Source organism: Eubalaena glacialis, chromosome 1 (assembly GCF_028564815.1).
Source record: "Eubalaena glacialis isolate mEubGla1 chromosome 1, mEubGla1.1.hap2.+ XY, whole genome shotgun sequence".
Classification (NCBI taxonomy): domain Eukaryota; kingdom Metazoa; phylum Chordata; class Mammalia; order Artiodactyla; family Balaenidae; genus Eubalaena; species Eubalaena glacialis.
The window spans coordinates 164,611,882-164,620,144 of record NC_083716.1 but is presented as its reverse complement, the minus strand read 5'-3'; the positions used below and the strand labels follow the sequence as shown (position 1 = coordinate 164,620,144).

At 34.1% G+C, this 8,263-nt stretch overlaps 1 pseudogene; it reads left to right on the top strand.

Moving 5' to 3' along the window:
- Positions 1-3,393: 3,393 nt before the first annotated feature.
- Positions 3,394-3,545, top strand: LOC133078728 (U1 spliceosomal RNA; annotated as a pseudogene).
- Positions 3,546-8,263: the final 4,718 nt, after the last annotated feature.

The following is an 8,263-nucleotide window of genomic DNA, read 5'->3' as shown; positions in this document are numbered from 1 at the left end:
TATTTAAGGATTTACGCTTCCTATTTTTCCATCTATGAATTAATTAGCTGTGTCACAATAGAAGCACTCTCCCCCTGTGCTCCAGAGTTTTATTTTGCCTTCTGAGGAATGAAAATTTATTTTACAGATATCAGTAGAACCACCGATGAGAGAGGGAGAAAAACACTCCACCATTTCAGAAACAACCACGGCTTGCCATATTTTTGGAAAGTTTGTTCTTCCTTTGTGGGGAATATAAGTAGCCAGTTCAAGTTCCATGTGTTTGGTGAAATGCTTAAATAAACTCTTTTAAAACTGGAGATTATGTCTGTTGATAAAGCACTCTCGTGAATATTTCATTGAAACCTGGATTACTTTTTTTTTCTTAACTCATTTGCCTTTTCAGACATACCATAAGGAAACCTATGGAACTTTTGAAAATGGAGAAAAGTCCTGTTGATCACTGACAGTACATTTTGAGTATTAATATATGTGGTCAGTTTGAAGGAGTATAATATCTGCTGTTAATCTGGGCTTTGCTTCTTGTGTTAATTTGAGGTACTAAGGCTACAGTACAATATGCTGACTATTACTAACAATAAGCCTCAGTAAAAAATGGTGCTTGGTTTCTCATTAATATGACAGAAGATTCCGGTAAAGCTGAACTTACTGACAGTAAAAATAGGCAAATGGAAAGAATAAGTCAGTTAAAAGGTGAATGATTTTTAATACTTTCTAAAGTATTTGTCAAAAATGAAATGTGTCTGGAATGGAAATGTTGCTTTGCTAAACATTTGTATATTGCCACGAAGTTATTCAAGTGTCTATATACATTTTGGAAGTATTTGAATTGTATGTCAAATTCAGGTTAGTTATGTGTTAATAATGTAAGTGTCAACAAGAGATATTAGCAAGACCCAGGAAGAAGGCAAATGTTGCACTTACCTTGCAGGAGTGTTCTTGTTATTTCTCTTTTTATCACTTATATAAGTTTCAAAACAAGTGCAAAATCACTGAAATGATTCAAACAACATAGAGAAAACTGAGCATATGAAAATTAAAATAGACCTAGAGACTCTTTCCTTTTCTGACAAATTTACATACTACCAATTCAATACTTAGGGCTGATGCTAAGATTTTAAGAGTTTAATGGCATTATCAGTTATTTACTATAACCATATTTGGGTTTGCTTTGTATAAAACAAATTCCCAAACTAGCTCCTCTGAAATCTAAAGTTCACTATCATTTATAATATCGGAAAATGAGTTGTTTTTAGCCAGTATCTTTTCCCTCATATTTTATTTTACATTTCATTCACCCAGTTTCACTGTCTGGTGATGATCATCTGTGTAATATATGTTAGGAATTTTCACTTGAAGGACCATGTATCTTTAAATGTCTTCTCTTTATTCATCCTAGTTCTAACACATGTAATTTCCCCTTTAATTTGACATCATTTAACGGCACATTACACGTCAATGATGTGATCTGTGAATATTTACAATGTTCATGTCATTTTTATTTTCTAATCCAATTTAAGTAGCTCTGCTTTTTATGACATCATGAATTCTTCAGTCTTTTTGGTCTTTTTGGGACTAATTATTCCATTAGTTCCTTTGAACTAGCTCTGTGTTGTCAGTCATTTCTTCCCTTTTGATCATAAGACCTTTGCTGCCCTCCTTTGCATGTACAGTCAGTTGTAGGTCTATGCAGCCAAGCTAAGAAGCAAGTACTAAGTCCTCATGCTTGCAGACTGCTATTTCCAATCATTTCTGTCCAGAAGGCACTTTGTAGGTAAATCTTTCTATTGTAAAACCATGGCTTCTAAAGTTCTTACATACTGAAAACACATTTGGATACATTTTTTAAAATATCTTTTATAAAGATAGTAAATATTTTATGCAAAATACTTTCACTTGCTAAGACAGAGATTTGAAGAAAACAATGAGTAAAAAAATAACCAGTAGAAAAGCAGGCTAAATTTCACTTGTTGCAGTATTACATGACACATAGTCTATGTTTATTTTTTAACGCTAGTTTGGGCAGAATTACAAAATGTCTTAGATTCAACTTTTGAAAAAATGTAGTCTTTCCTGGTACTTTCCATATCCATTTGCCTGCTAACTTATATGAGAGTTTATAGATGTGATTAAACAGCGTAAAGGCAAAAGAAAATTTGGAGTGATTTAAGCATGACTTTGTCTTTAACCCTCTTGTTTACTAGGAACTTTTAACGTTTCCTCTGTGATGCTAAGGAGCTCTGCTGTCTGTTGCTGCCCTCTGTAGTGATGACGAAGAGAGCACAAGATCAACTTTGTTAAACGCGGTAGAAATTGACTCTAAAAATTTTCTCCAGAATGCAAATGCAGCCTATTTGAGATTCACATATTCTCTGAAAATAAAAAGCCAATAGGAGTATTTTTGCATTTGAAGAGTCCTTCCGCAAGTACTAGACACTGAGAACATAACCTGACTGCTTTTTTAGGTATCATTTTTAAATATTGCAATGTTATTTATTTAGTCTGATTGAAAGCACCACCATGAATATTTATGTATAAACTAAAGTTAACCTAATATATTTTAAAAAGTAGATTTATGATTTAAGATTTCAGATTGGATGGCAATGGCTAAGAATAGTCCAGAATTTCTGCCTTTATAAGCCAAACAATCTTACATTAAGCCATTTAATTCTCCATGAGGCTGTTTCCTTATCTATCAAATGGAGATAATTTTAAAGCTAAACTCTTACAAAGAATGTAGTTTGTACTCTACCAAGCTCTACCCAAATAACAAGCATGTTTATTTCCTTATCTAGATTTAGTCTGATTTAACTATGAAATAGTTAAAATCTGTTCCTCCCTTCTCATTCTACTCCTAAACATTTCTCCCACTGCCCACTTCTGGGAATCAGGTTAGAGAGGATTAGTCCAAGGGTCAGGCAGTTGCTGAAATCAGGAGGAACTTAACAGGACCTGGGTAGTGTCTAGGAAGAGACAACAGAAATGTGCCCTCTTGAAAAGAAGGCTGGATGAAGCTAAACAGGGATTAGGGCCCTAACTAAGTGGCCTGAGGCTCAGAGCAAGAGGTTCTTGGCAGAAAAACTCAGACCCAAGCACTACTGTAAAAATAAGGCCCTCTTTGCTAGAGTTAGGGTCAGTCCAGAATATGGTGGCCCTTTGAAAGCAGAGCTAATTTCAGATGATGTCTCTTTTAAAATTCTTTTATATTACAAAGTCTGCAGATGTGAGTTTGTGTGCTAGCTTCGCCATATACTGGCTGCCTGGCCATTCCAGAGCCAGGTTCTTCAATTTCTCTGAGCCTCAGTTTCCTCCCTTGTAAAACTGGGGATAATCGTGAAATCATATTGCTAAAACTCCTGATCTAATGTCTATTATTAAAAATAGTAGGTATTTATACTTACCTGGCAGGGGAGATACCGTGATCATGAAGATGGTTTTCCCAGGGCAAGGCTTATCCATTGCACTCCAGATGTGCTGACCCCTACAATTTCCCCAAATGTGGGAGACTCGACTGCATAATTTGTGGTAGTGGGGGACTGCGTTCAGACTAAAAAAATAGTACTTATTAAAGGTTAACTGAGTCTAAATCTGGTCAGGATAGGAGCAGGCATTGGATAGGTCAAACTGAAAGTAACATCAATGACTTTATTTAAGAGGAACCAAAAGGGGCCATGAAACTCTTTTCTGTATTTCTGGAATTATATGACATATATGATTGTCTGTTCTATATATTTCCACAGTAGAGAACTCTGGAACTCACTGTAGGAAATTGACACGTGGCCAGGGCTCAGCTCTTGTACCATGCTTTCTAGGAGTCAGTTGCCATGTTCATGCTCATATTGGCTCATACTTCGATTTTTCAAAGATACCATTCCTACAGCGCAAGTACTGCCTAAGTCTTACTGTGATTCCAAGATGTGTTTACAGTTTGTGGAGGTAGCTCACATGATTAATATTTCAATGTTAAGAACCAATTTGCCTAAAGGATAGGTGGTATAATTAATTTTGCCTCTTTTTTCTGTTTAGTGGCATTGCCACTGCGAATTTTTATAGAGTTCATATTTAACTTTCAATGTGTGTTGGGAGAGCATTTGCAAAAAAAAAAAATTGGTTATTCAATGGACCACACATCGTTTTTATTTCTTTTAGCTTAAAAAAGAAGTGACCAATTTTATTAACTCACTTCAACATAGTCACCACTCAAAATGTTGGATGAGGAAAGGGTGAGGGTTTTGGGGGGTGATTGATAAAGCCACGATTCACCGGCCTTCTTACATTGTCTCAATTTTCTTTTGAGGACAAAAGAACACATTAAACATTTTAATATTTAAACTTTCATAAGTAAAAGTAAGAAGTGATTTCTTTAACAATGTTCAAAGTGAACTTTGGAACTGATAAAAGTAAACATATGGGCCCTGGAGCCAGAATATCTGGTTATGAATCCCAGATTTGCTACTTCCTAGCTGTGTGACATTAGGCAAATGTCTATGCTTTTTTGTGCTTTAGTTTTCTCTACTTTAAATGGGATGAATTACAGATCTCACAACACTGTGTTGTGAGGAGTAAGCAAGTTAATACATGTGAAGCATCTACCTATATTTGTAGGTTTACAGGGAAACAAAATAATACAACGTAAATCCAAGGTTTAAAGACAGTTACAGTAACACAAAACAATACGTAGGCTTTAAAACTGTCCAATTAGATAAGTTTTTCTTTGAATAATTATAATAAGGATATTTATTATACAAAGTCCATAACATGGTAATGTTATTTAGAAGTCTCTGAAGTTTTTTTAAGAAAAAATTGAGCCATAGACTACTAGCAGCACCCTCCATCTCTACCAGCTCAGGATTGCACCTTGGCTGTCAGGTTGTTCTTCAGTCAGAACATTTAGCAGTTTGATGGAGAACGTCTCCATTTTCTAGGTGCATTTAACAAAATATGTGTTTCTAAGTCCTGTGCATGTTACGTTATTGGTGACTGGATACTTGTAAAAAGTTAAGGTGGTTGTTGGTAGTAGGCCTCCTTGGTGATGCCTCTTATTTTTTAATGCCTTCTTTTGTAGTGTGCAATTTAATCAATGTTTTAACTGTGAGTCAAAAGTACGTATTTTATGAATTCTCCTTAAAGGTTTACGGTTTTTTCTTTTACTACTAATATGCAAAATGACCATTTTATGTCTCTAATGATTGTGCCTCAATAGCCCAATACAATTACTAATAGAGAACTACATGGTCTGAAATGAGCTATAATATAATTATTTCTATCCCTGGGTTGTGGGTAATTCAATCTTCAGTGCTGATGTACTCAGTTAAACATGGTGGATTTACACACCCACAGTCTTAGGTATGTATCTAAAGAGGCCAGCTGGTATCATGAATAATAATCATTTCATTTTGCTATTTATCTAGCGAAAATCTGGTTTCTGAAAGCCTTATATGATTTTTCTCAGGTGCTCAATATTAATGAAGGAGAGAAATTTATATGAATTACCTAGACTTATAGGTAATTGAAACAGAGTCTGCCAAAAGTAGAAATGGTACTTCAAAGTTTGTATTTTAAAATTTATTTTTTTCCATGTGAATTTACTGAAAAGCTATTTCTCAAAACAGTCTCACAAGCAACTAATGCTTGTTGTTTACTGAAATTTGTACTATATTATATATTCTTGGTAAGTTAAGTACAATAATAAATACCACATGAATGATTGAAATAGAATAATGGTGATATGCTTTGACCTTGTTTAAAGAGTTATTCTGTAGTTCCAGTTTACATAGCCTTCTACGCCTTTTTATACTACTCTATAATTTCAAGAATTTAGAATATTAAACTAGCTCTGCTGCTAAAGGAAAATTGAGACTAACTGCTGTGATTACACATTTGTTTAGCACCAAAGTTTCTAAGCCACAAGAGCTGAAGCAAACACTGAATCGTGAAGACTATTAATTGAGATTGACTATTAACTGAGCTTTTGCTACCCCAAAGCATCTATTCGGTAAATATAGCACAAAGTACTTATAGATCCAACTGGCTTAGAATATTTTTTCCACCTCTGCTATGGTGCCTGAAGTATCTAGAATGAGAGATATTCTTCTGGGTTCAGGCATTATCACAATTGTTACTTGGAAGGTTAAACTGTTACTGCACATTGGCCTACGAACACATATGATCTTGTCAGGTGTGTAGCTTACACGGTATTCCGAAATTTAAAAATAAAATAGTATATTGGAATAGAAAAACCCCCAGTTCATGGATTATCCCGGAAAAGGTAACTTTGGGTGGCATAAACAATGCAGGGTTTAGCTCTGATATAAAATGTTATTATGAATCTAATTTGTTTGCCATTGAGCCCAAGTATTCATTCTTTATGACAAAATAAATCAGTGGAGATATTACTTAACCTAAAATGAAAACTATGTAAGTTCTTTGGACTTGATGAATGCCTTACCAAATATTTATTACATATTTTTTGGCATTGGCTGTGTGCAAGCTTATTTCTAGGATTGGTGTAGGGGAGCGATAGCTCAGAAATAAATAAAATACAGTTTCTGGTCTTTAAAACACTTTCAGTTTAAAGGAAGAGACAGTTTTTATACAAATAACAGTGGACAGTAAATGAAATAAGAAGCCGAAGCTCTTGAGTAAGAAAGTTAAGGCCACATTTCAAATTGGAACACTGGAAAACTAATTGTAATGTAGGCATTCCAGATGTTTTCTAGAAAGTACTATGGAAATGTAGTATAAGGGAAGACTTTTAAAATAAACAAAACAAACATAAAACACTTATTTTATTATAAAAATACATTCTTTTCCCCAAAATAAAACAAAATTAAGAAAAAAATTTCACACTATAGATAAACGTAAATACATTAATACTTGTTCTTCCATGAAGACATATATATTTTTTCCATCAAAATGGGATCATTCTAAAAGAACTGTTTTCTAATCTACATTTTAACTTAATATATCATGGACTGCTTCCTATGGTAATAAATTACCTTGTATAGTACTTGAATATTTATCATTTGTTTATTCATCTAATAAAAAAATACTCCCTGAGAATTCACTATATTCTTGGCATAGTCATTGTACAGGGATACAATGATATATATCAAAGACATGTGTTACTGATGGTGCCAAATCATAGTAGAATTTGATGCAAAAGAACAAGCTGAATACAAGAAGACAAGGGAAAAACAGATTTTTTATCTCCTCTCTACTTAGTCATGGTTGAGAATGTTAGCTAAGTATTTGGATAACATACATGTTCAATGAACTACAAGACCAAGGTACTGAGAATTACTTAAGTCTGTTCTGCTTACAAAACAGAGATGATGTCTATTTATTATAGATATAGATGAGATTATACAATAACAACAATAATAACTTTAAAAGTAGAATGGGGAATTATAAAAACATAAGTACAAGTCCTGGCTCCATCACCCAAAACCTGTGTGACCTTGGGCAAGTCAGTTACTGAGAAATTGGTTGAAGACTTTCCACTGATTACTGGCCTGGCCATAGAAGTTCAAAAGGTAGGTAAAGACAATTCTGCTTTTCTGTCTCCACATGATTCTGATCATCTGAAACAGGAAAGCATAAATTAAATGCTGGTTGAACATACAGAGAACTATTTCTTACTAAAGTGTATGTTTTCAACACAATAGTTTTATAATCATTTGTCTGTCATCCATTTATCCACCTGTCCATCCAACTATCTACCTATCATCTATCTATCCTCTATCTATCTATCTATCGTCTAGCACCAGCCTAATCAGCCGTAAGATCCTTTCTCTACATAAATGGGTGTAGATTTTAAATTCATTACAGATAGACAGAGATGGAGAGGAGGAAATTATTCTTCTCATAAATGCAAGAGCAAGTATGTATTAAAATATGTGTGAGTAAATATGTGTCCATATGTTTATGTGTGTACCTAGTTCCAGTCTTTTCCAATTGTTTCCCTGTACAAACCTTGTTCCCTTTCTTAACTTTTCCTCTACCTAACCAAATACGAATGCACCAGAAAGCTCTCTAAGTGGAAGAGGGTATGCTCTCCAGTTGTGTAGGATTGGTCCATATGTATAAAAAACTAAAGGGAAATAGCTCTTCACTTAAAATTAGTGTTCAAAACAGAGAGTAATTAGGTTTAGAAGAAAACTCAGTTAAAGTTGTTATGTGACGACACTATTAGAATTAAGAGGTAACTGAGATTTCCCAAGTGATAACAGATAATTTGCCATTTAGCCTGTAATGAGGTTTG